Here is a 15,787-nt window from a genome sequence, read left to right on the forward strand (position 1 = left end):
GGCCGCCAGTTCGTTCTTCTTCCTGATAATAGCAGCCAAGGCATAAGTACTGCGCATATCTTTTTCCATCTGAGCAATTCAATCTTTCATCCGTTGGAGTCGATCATTCTCAGACGAGGCACCCGAAGAATCGTCGGTAAATGAAGGCACCGGTAAATTAAGAAGCATGATGGATTATATGGGTTCGACATTGGAATTTACTCCCATCGGGAGCGCACAAATAAAAGTATTATCACAGGAGGGTACTGGCAGCATTGCCAGTACAAAAGTTGTTACAACCACAAGGTCTTATGACATGAAATTGTTTTAACTAAGCAAGAATTACAAAAATAAAGTCAAGGAGCTTGGGTCTGGTTCGACAAGCTTGGTTCAGTAGATGATTTCTTTGCCGAAACCAATTCAAGAAGCTGGCGAACACACTTAAGCACTGGGGTTTTAAAATCACCCTAGTCAACAAGTTGCCCATCTTGGTTTTTCGGCAGTTCCTTGGACATTTCTTCGATATCGGCTTTGAAGCCGTGACCCATCATAAGTTGAAAGGCTAGGAGGGCGCCATAGGTGCGCGAAGTACGTTTGAATACCTCGATAACCTCCTTCGTATTGATGGCAAAAGCATCGACCAGCTGCCCCAGAGTTTTGTTCTGGTCAATTTTGGGGAAGATCATTGTGTGCATCCTCGCCACGGCTCCTTTGCTCTTCTGGAAAAGGGCTTGAACAAGCTTGTGAGACTCAAGGGTCAGCGACAAAGCGTTGGCAGGAGAATTATTCGGGAGCTTATCCAAAGCTTCAGCAGGGATATCGACATCTTCTGCAAGGAACGAAAGGGAAGAGTTTGCTAACTATAAATTGGATTAATAAAAGGAAAATCAAAGAGAAAGCCAAATGGGAATTACTGAGCAAGTCCAAAACAGATTGGCGAAGAAGATCGTCCTTTTCGTTCATTTGGGCTTCGACAGCAAGCCTTGATGTCTCTTCGACCTTCAGCTTCTTCTTCAGCTTCTCGAGCTCATCTTCCAAGGACTCGGCCTTTTGACGAGCCTCGGCAGCAATTTTAATTGCGCCCTCTAGCTTTGAAGAAGAGGACTCGACCTCCTTTTGGAGCCGGGCTTTATCATTTTCAAGAGAAGTATATTGGGAGGCGAAGGCCTCCAGAGAAGAGATAACAACTCGCAAATCCTGGGGAAGCAGGAAAAGATGACTATTGTTAAACGAAGAATTAATCATCGGCAAGTTTGTAACTTGATGAAGAACCACTCGGAAGCTACCAGAGATGGACATATTATTAAAGCATAAAGGGCTTACAGATTTCTCAGAAGGATAAATTGTAGCCGCAACAGTCGAAGGAATTTCTTTCCCTTTGGAGAGGGAAGAAGTTGTTGAAATTTGAGCCGTTGGGGTTGTAACAGGAGTCGAAGCCTCGGAGGCTGGTGGATCTGGTTTGCTGGCGCTCGTTTTAGCCTTCTTGTAAGGGTGTTCAATAAAACCCTCACTACAAGATTGAGAAACTGATAAAGTGATAATTAAGTACAGATAGTCATCATCGGAATTTAATTTTACAAAAAGCAGTAAGGACTTGCAGATCATAAAGATCATCTTCATCGGCAAAGCCGCCGGATGATCTCTGTGAGGGTAGCGCGTCGGCTTTCTCTGCAGCTGCATGAACAAAGGCAGCGCGATCAGCGTCGTCATCATGGATCGACCCCGCTTTGTCACTTATATCATTAGCAAGGGACTGAGGATCGATGAAAGAAGCTTCATGATTCATTGGATCGTCATGTTCATCTCCTTAGGTTATATTTCCTCTAGTGTGGGATTCTACAAGGACTGAAAGAGTCTCTTCTTTCAGAAACATCATTCGACAGGTCTTGCAAACGTTCGAGAGCTGTAGGAATCTGTCGAAGTAATCGAGTAAGAATAATGAAAGTTGTGGAGAGTAAAAAAAACAGGTTACTGTGAACACGAAAAAGAAATTTACCTCGGTTGGTGGATGGTCAGCGTCAAACAGCGGCTGGGGAGATATTAATGGGATTGAGTCTTCTTGGCTAAAGAGAGTAAGGTGCCTAACTTCATCAAGCAGTTCCTTCTCAGATAATTCAGCAACATTCACTCTAGTCTCATCCTTGGAACCCGAATACAACCACATCGGGTGAGCCCTAGACATGATTGGCTGGACTCGACGTTTTAAGAACACAGCGGGTACTTCGGATCCTATCATAGTTTGGCCATCGGATTCTTTGATTCGAAGGAATCTTTCGAATAATCTATCGACTGCTGGTTTTTCATCGGGTGAAAGGATATTTTTCCAAGACTTTTTAGGCTCGGCTTCCAGGACGTCGGAGAATTGGGGAAGCTGGGTATCGATTGCTGATGAGTCTCTGATATAAAACCACTTCAGCCTCCATCCTTGAACGGATTCTTTCATTGGGAAGTTGAAGTAGCTAACTTCTTTACGGACAACGAACCCAACTCCGCCAATGACGAAAGATCCACCACTGCAGTTGTATCTCTTCACAAAGAAAATTTTCTTCCACAAACCAAAATGGGGCTCGATGCCCAGGAATGCTTCACAGAGGGTAATAAAGATGGCAAGATGAAGGATTGAATTGGGAGTCAACTGCCATAGTTGGATCTCATACACACGGAGGAGGTGATGGAGAAATTTGTGAGCAGGAAGAGAAAGACCTCGATACAAGAAGGATAAGAACATCACATTAAACCCGGCAGGGGGATTGGGCCGCGAAGTCGCACCTGGGAGGATGACGTTCCCCTCGCCGGAAGAAATTATTCCGAGGCTTCGGGACCTCTTCTCCTCGCGCTTGGTGGTGGTAGAAACCGGCCAATCGCCGGGCATAGGCCCAGCCGTGGAATTTTCCGGCACGAGCGGCGTCGGCGCTGGGGGAGGAGCGTCTGATGCGCCTCTCCTCAATGAGTTCGGAGGAACCTTGGTGGCGGCGCTACTGGTCGTGGTGCTGGCGGGGAGAGTGAGATTCTTCTTTTTCACCATCGTGAGATCTGAAGGAGGCTTGGAAAGCAGCGGCGGCGGTGGCGCAGCGGCTGCAAGCAAGGAGGATGAATGAGGAAGAAAGGATGCGAGGAGAAAGTGTGGAAAGAGGAGAATTTACCCTTTGGGGTTATAAGATAAAAAGAAGTTTGAGAATTGAGTGGACATGTGTTGGTGCCCTCGAGTTAGTAAAGGGATCTCTCTTCACCATTAAGCGCGGAAATCAAGGAGACACCTTCGTAACTGCACAGAAGTACTGGGCATTTCCAAAACGGAACCACGCAGAAGTAGGGTGGGCCCGTTGGGTTTCGTCCCATCAAATCAAACCATAGCAGTGGAGACGTCATCAGTGACGTCGTGAGAAGTGTCAAGTACATATGGAGCATCCGAAGAAAAATTAAAACCATCGGGTAGATCGACTTGAGTCTACGCATAGTTACAAGCATCCGTGCCTAGACTCGGGGGATACTCCCATCGGGAGCGCTGAACGCGCACCCGATATAATCCGGACTCGAAGATTTTCTTGCAAGGAGGAGCATTTCAAGAGTATCTAGAGGAAGGGTGAAATATTTAAGCCATCTGGCCTAAGTCTGCACTCGGTTGCAAGCACTCGCGACATACTCGGGGGCTACTCCCACCGGGAGTACTGATTGCACACCCGACGAAACTTTTTTGCACTCCAGGATCATGCCCGGGGACTTGGTTCTGTGTAGGGTAGCGTTGTTTTGCCATCGGCAGTTAACCGGCAAAGCTGGGCACGTTACTCGATATCCTTTACGTACTGAATCTTGCTTGAAAAATTGAAGCCCTGATATGAATGTTTCGGATGACCTATGAAGACCTGCAGAAAGCTTCGGCGGAAGAAAACATTCGAGTAGTACAACTTGAGTCTATGCACGGTTGCAAGCATCCGTACTTAGACTCGGGGGCTACTTGTTGGAGATATGCCCAAGAGGCAATAATAAAGTGGTTATTATAATATATTTGTGTTTATGATAAATGTTTATATACCAGGCTATAATTGTAGGGATTTCTATTTTCGTGCCCTCGGTTCCTTAGTTGTACTCAGTTTTCCCCAGCTCCTTAGTTTTTCCTCAGTTTTACCCAAACTTTTGTCTGAAACCATCACACGTGATGTAACGGCCGATTGCCCGACGGTTGACCGTTATCTTCCGACTAGTGGGGCCATGTAGAGCCCGCAAAGACACGTCGGACCATCCATCTTTGTTTGACCGTAAGCATCGCTGTATCCCCGACCAAAACGCGAACGAGTGGGGCTTCGGTATATCGAATGACAAGTGGGGCCATGACGCTGATACAAGGGGCAATACACGGGTAGGATTAGATTTTTAAATGGAGCTCTACGGCGATGGCACGGAGGAGGTGGCATGCGGGGTGCCGAGATGAGATCGACGTCCACAATGAACTGCATGAGGCGAGACCAGACGCATTAGATAGATATGAACAAGACGCGTTTAACCATGCAAAGAAGAGAAGAAATGGTCGACGACATCGAAGACTACGTCAAAACTTTGACTGACCGTGTCGGACACGAACACGAGCAATGTAGAGAAAACTAGTGTCTCTCCTTTCTGGCGTGTATAGGTGGGTGCTAGGAGAGTGTGGTGGCGAAGGGAAAGACCTCGCGGCGGTCCGTGGCGTCCGGCATAGCGGGTCGGCGTGGCCGTGCCCACGGCCGGCGTGCATGCATGTTCGGCATTGGCATCGGCATGTACGTTCGGCATTGGCCTCGGCGGTATCTCCGGTGTGTCGGTGATCGAATGAGGGGACGGGATTGAGGGTGCATCCCGACGTTGACCTAGCAGATGGCGGCGAGCATAGCCGTTCGACCATGCCGATATCGGCATCGGCATCGTTTGGAGTCCGTGGTGCTCGAATCAAGTTGGGATTTGTTTCTCGTAGGCCAAATGAATTTGAAACAAGTTTCATGTTGAAGGTTAGGTAACGAAAGTTTGTAACTATCCCAAAATTATACTAGCGCCATGGTGAGGTTCTTTTTGATAGAGCTATACGGTTGGGCAAACTTTTTTGACACTTTTTAGATAGGGTTCCTTGTTGTTACACGTATGGCATCATGTATGGAAAATTTGTGGTCATTTGGAGATGTTCGAAAAATCACTTTGCTTAAGCGCATGCCGTTTCGTCTCGTCGAAACCAGCTTTTCTAACAAGGTGATTTTTTCTACCTTCTCTAAATAACCTCAAATTTCATACAGCTGATCTTCTATACATAGATAGATAGATTGTTTCGTTTTTACATTTTTCGAACTTTTTATTTCCCTTTATAATACCCAATTGATTTTCAGGTCAAAACCTCGAAAAACAGCATCATGTATGGCATCATTTCACCCTAAATTTCAAATTTTCTGAAACTTTCCCTTTTAGATATTCCTTGTTGTTATAGGTATGCCATCATGTATGCCAAACTTGGTTAGGTCTCACTGAAACCAGCTTTTGTAACAAATTAGGTGATGGTTTATCATTTTTTTTTGCGTGAAAAGTAATGGCAACAACAAATCGGTGATGGTTTATCATTTTTTTTGCGTGAAAAGTAATGGCTACAACAAATTGTTGATGGTTTATCATTTTTTGCGTGAAAAGTAATGGCAACAACAAATCGGTGATGGTTTATCATTTTTTTTGCGTGAAAAGTAATGGCTACAACAAATTGTTGATGGTTTATCATTTTTTTGCGTGAAAAGTAATGGCAACAACAAATCGGTGATGGTTTATCATTTTTTTTGCGTGAAAAGTAATGGCAACAACAAATCGGTGATGGTTTATCATTTTTTTTGCGTGAAAAGTAATGGCTACAACAAATTGTTGATGGTTTATCATTTTTTTGCGTGAAAAGTAATGGCAACAACAAATCGGTGATGGTTTATCATTTTTTTTGCGTGAAAAGTAATGGCTACAACAAATTGTTGATGGTTTATCATTTTTTTGCGTGAAAAGTAACGCCTAAAATAGTTTATAATTTTTAGCGCGTGAAAAATAATACTGTAAAACCGCCCTTCGAGCATACTTAGAGGGTGGAAGCTAATTAACCGCCAACGAGAGAGAGAGGGGTTATCCTGCCCGTTCCCTATATCATACGATCAACGGTCGGCGGGCACGATCCGCGTGACATGGGCTAGACCAATCAGGGCGATGATGCACGTCTGCGAGAATTTGTGAAGAGAGAGGGCAAAGCCGAGTACTATCAAGAAACCAAGGGCACCCGAGTAGTAAACAGACTAAGGGATTCAAATTTGAGATTTGAAAAATGGAAAATGTGTGTTTTGTACAATGAAACCCATCTTGGCCTACCTCAAACTATTTGCAATACCAATATACATCGAGTGTGAGAATTGTGGCCTCATTTAGACAAAGTATGATTTGGGGGAAGCTGTTTTGGGAAGGGCTTGTTGTGGAAAACCATGCACCTTCATAGCTACTAGGTGATTTGAGAAGTGGCAATTTGTGGTAAAACTTGATTTATCTATGATTTATCTATGATTTGAGAAGTGGCAATTTGTGGTAAAGACTCCATGAGTAAGTGCCACTCTTTTTAGGATTTTTTTGCACATTAAATGACTCATTTAACTAGTTAATCCCATTTGTTGACTCTCTGTTGACCAGCCACTTGAGGGTAAAACTGAGTATATTGCACTAGCCGAGTATTAGCACTCGAGGGGAAAATTGAGCACACAAAAAATGCTAGTATAAGACTCGAGGGTATACCTGAGTATATCTAAATTTCCAGGGTTAGACTCGAGGACACGTGCAATTGTTGACGCGTAGACGCGGGTCGCGGTGGAGAAGTCGAGACGTGCAATCGTGGACGCGTGTCGCGTTGCGAAGTCCAAGACGTGCAGACGTGCACCGGTGCACGCGTAGGACGCGGGTCGCATTAACCACCCCTCGCCTTTATAGACGCCTCCTCGCACTCTCTCTGTCACTCTCACTCGCTCACGCATCGCCAACTCTCTCACGTCCCATCATCTTCTCCAAAGCAAAAAACCCTCTCCCTCTCCCTCTTCCTCTTCCTCCGCCGTAGAGATGGACAAGGAGAATGCCAATCCCATCGTCGAGGTGGGCGCAAAGCGCGACGCCTCCATCTTCGGCGCCGTCCCCTATACGGACGACGACGCCTCCGCCGCCGCCGCCGCCGCCGGTGCATCGGACGCTGCTGCCGCCGGTGGCGGTCGGATCCCGGCGGGATGGGTCGACCCCTACGACCCCGTGCCGTACGTCCCGCCCCCGAACCCCTACGACACCTCCCCGGAGGACCCATGGAACGAGGTAACTACGGTTTGCTTCCTTTTTTGTTCCCCATTCCTTTTTGAACCCTATTTTTGCTGGTGTAGATGGATCTGTAGATGGATGAGTATTGGGCTAATATTTGCGCCGATTTTATTCCATTTTGTTTTGATCACTTCTTGATTTCGTTTAAGATTTGGGGTTCGGCTGTTCGGTTAATTTATGCAAGTAATATTGGATCTCAATCAGTTAATTTATGCAAGTAATCATGGGATCTCAATCGGTTATTTTATGCACTAATCAAAAGATATCAACCGTTTAATTTTGCAAATAATCTCGAATGTGTTCAAGTTTAGATCTAGTTCAGATCTAGAATCTGTTTCTTTGCCTATGATGAATGGTTGGGCACAAATTTTTACGAGGAGGGTTCAGCGAACCATTGCTGTGTACAAATCTGTTGTGCATGAGCTTTAGTTCGCTAACACCTTCCCTGTAGATATATAATCATGTCCACTCTAACCGAGGCTGACTCTCGTTTTTCTTAACTTTGTTATCATGTACGTTAGTCATCGTTGCAACTCATTCACTAGTTTCTGTTTGATATGGATCGGATGTCCGGCAGCGACGTCGGCAGCGACGAAGAGGAGGAGGACGTCAAGACTCGCCGGGTCTCGCGGAGGCTGCAGGTCGGCCAGTACATCTCCTACTTCGCCAAGGAGGTGTACGGGTGCCCCTTCCGCACCGGGAGACTCGGCGCCACGGACTTCAACTGCCTCGTCACGCATGCCGAGAACATCAGCAACACCTTCCCCAACGTCGGCACGACGGTGAACGTCCACTCCTTCCGCGCCAAGCACAGGGCGCTCGGCATGCACCTCCGCAGCTTGCGGCGGGTGGAGATCTCCGCCGGCCGCATGCCTCCGCTCAAGCCCAAGGCTCCCAAGGGGAGCAAGAGCAACAAGTGGAGGCAGAGCCGGATGGGGTAGGCGGAGTCCCCGGACGTGTGCTGCTGCTCGCTGCTGCCTCCTAGTTTGTTGTTGGGATCCCTTTGTTGTTAGCTAGGGATCCCTTGTTGTTATGTTAATATGATGGTGCTTGTGAAGAACCTCGTTACTATGTTGGCTGCTGTGTATGCAGCCTATTATCTATCCATATTATCTAGGGATTATCTATCCCTAGTCTACTATATTTTGTTGGCCGTACTTAGTTTTCTTGATTTACTATGATCGTGAATTTATCGTACATTATCCCGGAGATTTGCTTCTAGATTTAACTACATACATATGGACCGGAGGAGTACTAGATTTGCTGCCATATTGGGCAAACAACGAGGGCCAAAAGGCACAAATAATTGAAGAAAGTCAGAAATGCAAGCTTCTCTAGATTTTATACTAATTTGGTGAAAAGGACGAGAGAGAAAGAGGGGAAAAAGGTGCACTAAATAATGCCAATTTGGGGCCGAGAGAGACGAACCCAGCTCCTGCTCACGTGCAACCAAACGCTTCTCGTCCTGTCCCACGCGGTCCCTTTCTACCAGCCCCACGCGACGCGGGCCCACACGAAGCGGCCCCACACGACGCGGCCCCACACGTGACGAACGGTCAACTAAACGGGAATCCTCGCCGTCCGAGGTTGCTTCTCGCGGGTTTCAGACAAACGTTTGGGGGTAAAACTGAGGAAAAACTAAGGAGCTGGGGAAAACTGAGTACAACTAAGGAACTGAGGGCACGAAAATAGAAATCCCATAATTGTATTAACCGAAACATTAATACATGTGTGTTATGTAAACAACAAGGAGTCCCTAGTAAGCCTCTTGTATAACTAGCTTGTTGATTAATATATGATCATGGTTTCGTGATCATGAACATTGGATGTTATTAATAACAAGGATGTATCATTAGTTGAATGATATAATGGACATACACCCAAATGAGCGTAGCATAAGATCAAGTCATTAAGTTCAATTTGCTATAAGCTTTCGATACATAGTTGCCTTAGTCCTTCGACCATGAGATCATGTAAATCACTTACATCGGAAGGGTACTTTGATTACATCAAACGCCATTGCGTAAATGGGTGGCAATAAAGATGGGATTAAGTATTTGGAAAGTGTGAGTTGAGGCATATGGATCAATAGTGGGATTTGTCCATCCTGATGACGGATAGATATACTCTGGGCCCTCTCGGTGGAATGTCATCCGATTAGCTTGCAAGCATATGAATAGTTCATAAGAGATCACATACCACGGTACGAGTAAAGAGTACTTGTCGGTAACGAGGTTGAACAAGGTATGGAGATACCGATGATCAAACCTCGGACAAGTAAAATATCGCGAGACAAAGGGAATTGGCATCGTATGTAAATGGTTCAATCGATCACTAAGTCATCGTTGAATATGTGGGAGCCATTATGGATCTCCAGATCCCGCTCACTACAACACAACATTGCTTTGGTAACATAATCAAGTAACACATAGTAAAATATGTTACATGCATAATTACAGTAACATATAATTTGTGTGCCAACGACAGACAGTAACACAGACTATATAAGGCCCAAAATTGTGTTACAGAAATAACAATACAGTAACATACAAATATGTGTGAGAGGTAATGTGATACAAGTAGGTGAACATAGTAACACAGATATATGAGTGAGTGGGAGTGTGTTACAAACTTTAGTGTGAGTAACACATAATCATGTCTTGATTCATAGTGTTAAAAACTCTATTATAGGGTTGATCCTGAGTTTTTTGGGGCCCGGGGCAAAACTAGAACCGGGAGACACTTGATTTTGTGCATCATAATTGTATTGGATATATGTATTTCTGTAATTTGAAAAGCTTGCCAATATTTTGTAGTTATGTAGTTGATAGTTACCAAGAAATTATAATTTTATATATAACGACACATTTTTATTTGTGAAAATATAAAAGGGTAAACCCCTCTGTCCCAAAAAAAAACATGGACTATCCATCTATGAGATGGCTTACACGGTCTACTACGAAATAAAATGGCACCATCACTTATCTAATACACTGGCAGAGGACAAACTAAAATAGATTTAAGTTTTCTTTTGCAAAAATAATAAATCCTATTCCTGTATCAATATGGTTATTTTGGTTGAGAAGAAAATCAGTAGAGGAAAAAATTTAATAATTCCCGCTAATATGCAATTTTCCCTCCGTTGACACCTTCTAAATATTGATCCTCTAATTAGTCTCTTCTTGATATCAACCCCCCTAGAAAAACTCATCTACACCTAACTAGGTCGCCCTGCAGATGCCACCATCGCGCCGCCCCCCACCCTCCACACCCCGCCGGCAACCACCACTCAGCCCCCCTTCCCACCGCTGCGCCACCCCCCACAGCCACCACTACCACGCCGCCTCCCCACACCGGCAACCACCACTGCGCCCCCTTCCCAGTCGCGCCGGGAACTCCATTCCCCTCTTCCTGGTTGCACATGGCGGCTCGATCTGTTCCGCTCCATCGCCAAGGCCCGGCTACCCTCCTAGCAACTAGCACGTTCTGCTCGCTATTCCCGTCTACTGCAGGCATTTGTTCAGGCCCCGCATCTCGTCTAATTACATGCGTTTATCCATGCCCTGCAGGCCTGCACCACGAGGTAATTCGCCAGACTCCGACTGGTTTCTGTATTTGATGTTATGTGGTTGATTTGAAACGAAGTTTGGTACGAAGTAATTGTCAGGCCGATCACCTACAATAATGCTTGCCGCTGTGTTACATGTTACCCCATCAACAGCGATCTGGATCCACTACGAGGAGTCCCTCTGCTGGTTCGGTCCTCACGGAAACGATAGATTAATCTGGTCGTGTTACAAGGAAAGTTTCTTTCGTCCTCCTGGAATCAGCTGTTAAGTTCCATCGACTGTATTGTATGATATTAACTCTGCAACATATACATTGGAATATCATGCACTCACATGTTTCTTTTTTGTAGGATTGTCCGATTCTGCAACCCATATTGCACATGGCACGCCCACAACCTGTTCTGATATATTTCCCTGTCCGAGACTACGAACTTTTACTAGGTTAATTCTCCTTTTCCCATTTCCTCATTTATCTGCTATGAATTCGTGTTTATTGGAAATTTGAATTGTCCCTGGATGTTTGATGAGTGAAAAGATATGCTCTTATCCATCTAGAAAAACATGTCTGTACTTTTATCTGACCTTCATCTGAAATTTGTGGACACTTAAATGATAGAAATGTCGTTGTTGCTAAGACAGATATGAAATGCACGCACACACTAGAGAGAAATACTCTCACGATGGACACATGGAGCTGAAGCAAACTTTCTGTTTCTCACTTATTTTGTTACTTTGTACATTTAGAGAAGACTAATACATTATACATGTCCTTTTAAACTTAAAGTCCAGCTGCCATAGCAACTTGACCTTTGACTAGTTGCAGTCCTGCATACTGGCCTGAAGCCCTGAACACTATCCTGACTTGCAGCAGCTTATCACCTAATGCAGCTTACATTTACTTGCTGCTACTTGTTCACACACACTAGTTCCTTAGTAGCACATGCACATACTAGTAGCACATGCATGAGTTGTACTAGTAGCTCGTGCATGACTTGTACCCAACAGGTTTGCTTAATCTAACAAGAGGGGTCCTTGAAATCCGCTGATTGCAGCGATGGCCTCACTATACCTGGGAGCATGGAGGTGTCGAAGAGACCCGCATGCCCTGTGCTAGTTAGAATTCCAGTTCTTTGGGAGTACCTAGGGTTAGTCTAATTGAGTTGTACCTAATAGCTAGTTTCATGTTGAACTATATATAAGTCTATTACAGAACCAAGCATTTATATTGTTCGGAAGCTAGGTCCTGGTTGTGGATGAGCAGCACAAGCAAATTAAAGCTGGTAACAAAGATGCTCTCCAGGCTTTGCAGGATCCAGTGTACAGGGAGGTAATGACAAGAGCGATCACGGAGGCAGAGATCGATGGTAAGTAGCATCACAGGCAGCCTCTTGAACTGAATTGCTCATGATGAACGACGAGAAGAAACTAGATTTAATATAAATACGTTTTCAATTGCATAATTGGTGGTAAGCATTCCAACATTAGTGTTGTTAGCTAAAGGTGTATGTTTCTGCTAAATTTGAAGAGTTGAAGATTTGCATTTGCCATTATACAGTTTGGAGTATGCATTGATCTATTAAGTTGGAAGATTTTGGTGATGGTTAGATGAAATGGGTTTTCAAATCTTGGCTTTGTGGTGATATAGTTAGATTCTTGACATTACTGTAAGATATTTTCTTGTTATCCTTTTATTTCTTATTATGTGAAGACACAATGAGCTGCAGCAGCATGCTATATGCACTAGCCTTTCGCAGTAATATTGAGTACTGAGATACTAAAATTTTCCAAGGAGCATACGTTTTGCCTGGTTTATGTTTGGATAACTTCTGTTCTGTATTTTAGTTATCATTGCATCTTTGTAGGTGAGGGAAGCTAGAGATCAGACGGCTGAATCTTTTGTCAGACTAGGCTAGCGGAGGACTAAAAAATAACGCTCCTAAAAAATAAGGCGTATTTCTTCACTCAAGGTAAAGCTATGCTAGGTTGGCATTAAAACAGAGCTCCTTTTTTGATAATAACTAGTGATTATCACCCATAATCCTACTTAATAGTGATGTTTCTTTTATTTAAAGATTCATGATTGGATAAACAATATTAATGGAGAGGCATCAAGAAATATTTTTAGGAATTTCTAGAATTGTTGATCTGCACAATATCTACTATCACTAAGTTATTTGTTTTTGGGGTTTTAGTACCTGGCATCACCTTACAGAACGCAGTGGCACATAAACTGATCTTGTCCTATATATTCAGAATATAAAGTTAGGAACCTCCATATATGCCACACTTAAATATGTCTTGTGTAATAGTTTAAAACCTGTAGTAGTCTAGTACATATTCTGGACTTCGCATGCATCTAAAACATGGTATGTTCTCGTTGAGCTAGCTGATTCTTAGATTGTATGTTTGTGTATCCCTGCAACTAAGGCGGTTTGTATTGAGTTAGGTGCCAGATTTTCACTTGTGCACAAAGATGAATCTATTATGGATAATGAGGAGTTTGTAAGACAAATATGCGACAGCAAGACAAGTAGTAATGCTTTTTTCAATGGATTCTTAATTGCTTGGCCTTAAGCTTTTGTAGGTCAATTTTTAATCCATTTTCTGGAATCATATTGCGCACATTTAATCATATAATCATAACGTCCAATTTTTCTTTTACAGATTGGAAAGAAGGATGATTGAGTTGTAGCTGGATATTTCGGTGCCCATGAGGAGCAAATAAAGTTTACGATTTTGCTTAGCAATAATTAAAGTTTACATTGAGAGATTGAAAACTTCAATACTATTTAAAGATATTATCTTTGGTTGAATTGATGTAAATGCTACGGTGTAATATTTGTCACAAATGTGTTCATCTATAGTCAAAATGGTATGAATGTTATGGTGTTGCATGAATAATATTGGTATTTATTAATTGTAATGCATTTGTATCCTACAATCTTTTGTATTTGTAATAAATATCTTGATATATTTGATTTGTGGATGTGTCGTGCTTCTATCTCTTTGTCATTTAATGGCGTCAAGCATCATTATAATTAAATAATCGAGTATGTGCAATGATTTTATTAAATATATATTCCATAAATTGGCACCTAAATTTTGATTTTAATAATAAAATACACTAATTATGTGGCGGTACTAGTGTTACTAATGGTGTTACTATAGTTACAAACTATGTTACTAGGATAGTTGACAACCACAAATTATAGTGTTACAACTTGTGGATAGTGTGTTACTAATTGCGTCTAGAAGCTAAAAAGGTGTTACCAATTATGTTACTAGAGTTACAAAATTATGTTACCACAAATATTTTCGTCTACAAAAGTATGTTACTACCGGTGTTACTATAGCTACAAAATAGTGTTACCGACATGGTTAGTAACACATAATGTGCGTGTTACTACATTGTAACTTGTAACACAGATTTGAGCATATGGTAACAATTAATATGTGTGGTTGTGGACACCACTTAGTAACACGGCCTAAGGGAACACATGTCCAAATGTGTTACTGTTTGTAGTAGTAACATTGTTTTGGACATATAGTAACACAAGACTGTGTTACCAAAGGTATGTCCTGTTGTAGTGGCTATTGGTTATTGCTCGGAGAGGAGTCTCGACCATGTCTGCATAGTTCGCGAACCGTAGGGTGACGCGCTTAAGGTTCGATGTCGCATAAGTAGATTTGAATATGGTATGGAGACTCGCATATCTATGCAATGCTAGGAAAGTTCGGCAGTCCTTCTGGATGATGACTGACTTTCTTTTCCCGACATTATCGAGAAAGAAGTGCATCCGGCATGGTCCGTTCAAAAGATTCTCTGGGATACATATGGCCTTGGAACCTTGGTCCACTATTTTGCCTTGTTAAAGCGGGGAGCATCCTGTAGTCACTGCCGCCGTTCGTTACTCCTCTGATAGTCATCTCGATGATTTCCTCCGCTATTTCCTCGGAAACCAGCCGCTACTTGGCCGGGGCCATCGTAGTCTGAGAACTATCGAGAAAAACATATTCTATTTTGATTGTTTATGTTGCGGTCATAGTCGGGTGACCAGTGCCGTTTATTTTGAACAACACTTCTCCATCTGCCTAGCGATTCGCTATTTCCACTGCTATTGTTTTCGGGTTAGACCTTCCTAGGTCCTCGATTAGGTCCTTTCTTCGGATCCCCGCAACAAACACATCTATTGCTCTTTCATCAGATATGTTCTCTACCGAATTTTTGATAATGTTCCACCTCTGGATGTACGTCCTCATTGGCTCATCAAACTTCTGCCTGCAGGCCCTTAGCTGCTCTATTGATGCGGGTTTCTTGCACGTGGATAGAAACTTTTTCACAAACATATCCTCGAAAGTTTCCCAGCAGTCGATGGATCCTACTGGTAGATTTTTTATCCATGATCTTGCGGCTCCGCTTAGGTGGACCTAGATGCTCTGCATCGCAGTTGCTTTGGTTCCACTGCCACTTCACTGTCTCCAGGTAGTCGACTAACCAGTCCTCAGGATCTTGCAAACCATCGAATTTTTTGTAGTTGTCGGGTCATTTAAACCCAGATGGAACCCGAGATTTGCGGACTCGTCGAGTGAAGCAAGGGAGCCCACACATGTCTTCCTCGTCTCCTTCTGGTGAGTGCCGATGTTCCCTCCTTTCTTGGCGTGCTCTATCGACTCGTGCTTGCGTCGTTGTATCTCTCGTGTCACCTGTCCTTGGAGGATCTTCGCTGCTACCACAGATGGGTCGAGGATCATTCACCTTGGGGCACCTTCAGGTGGTGCGCTTGTACTTGCGAACGTTGTTCCCATGGCTCCAACTCCTGCCATAGCAATGTTGTACAACGCTTCTCTTGGATCTCCAGGAGGTGGCCTAGATGCCAATATATAGGCTTGAGTCCCCATATACCCAGCTG

General features: G+C 43.7%; 1 long non-coding RNA gene across 2 annotated transcripts; it reads left to right on the plus strand.

Annotated features, from left to right (window-relative positions):
• The first annotated feature begins 10,691 nt into the window (after positions 1–10,691).
• LOC124679377 lies at positions 10,692–12,811 on the plus strand. 2 transcript variants are annotated; one of them, XR_006994957.1, is made up of 4 exons: positions 10,692–10,891; positions 10,976–11,318; positions 12,118–12,241; positions 12,740–12,811. It is a non-coding gene; the product is annotated as an uncharacterized LOC124679377 (long non-coding RNA). The 2 variants fall into 2 exon arrangements; XR_006994956.1 differs by having other exon boundaries at positions 10,976–12,241.
• The last annotated feature ends 2,976 nt before the right edge of the window (positions 12,812–15,787 follow it).

The sequence above is a fragment of the Lolium rigidum genome, chromosome 7, assembly GCF_022539505.1.
Source record: "Lolium rigidum isolate FL_2022 chromosome 7, APGP_CSIRO_Lrig_0.1, whole genome shotgun sequence".
Classification (NCBI taxonomy): Eukaryota; Viridiplantae; Streptophyta; class Magnoliopsida; order Poales; family Poaceae; genus Lolium; species Lolium rigidum.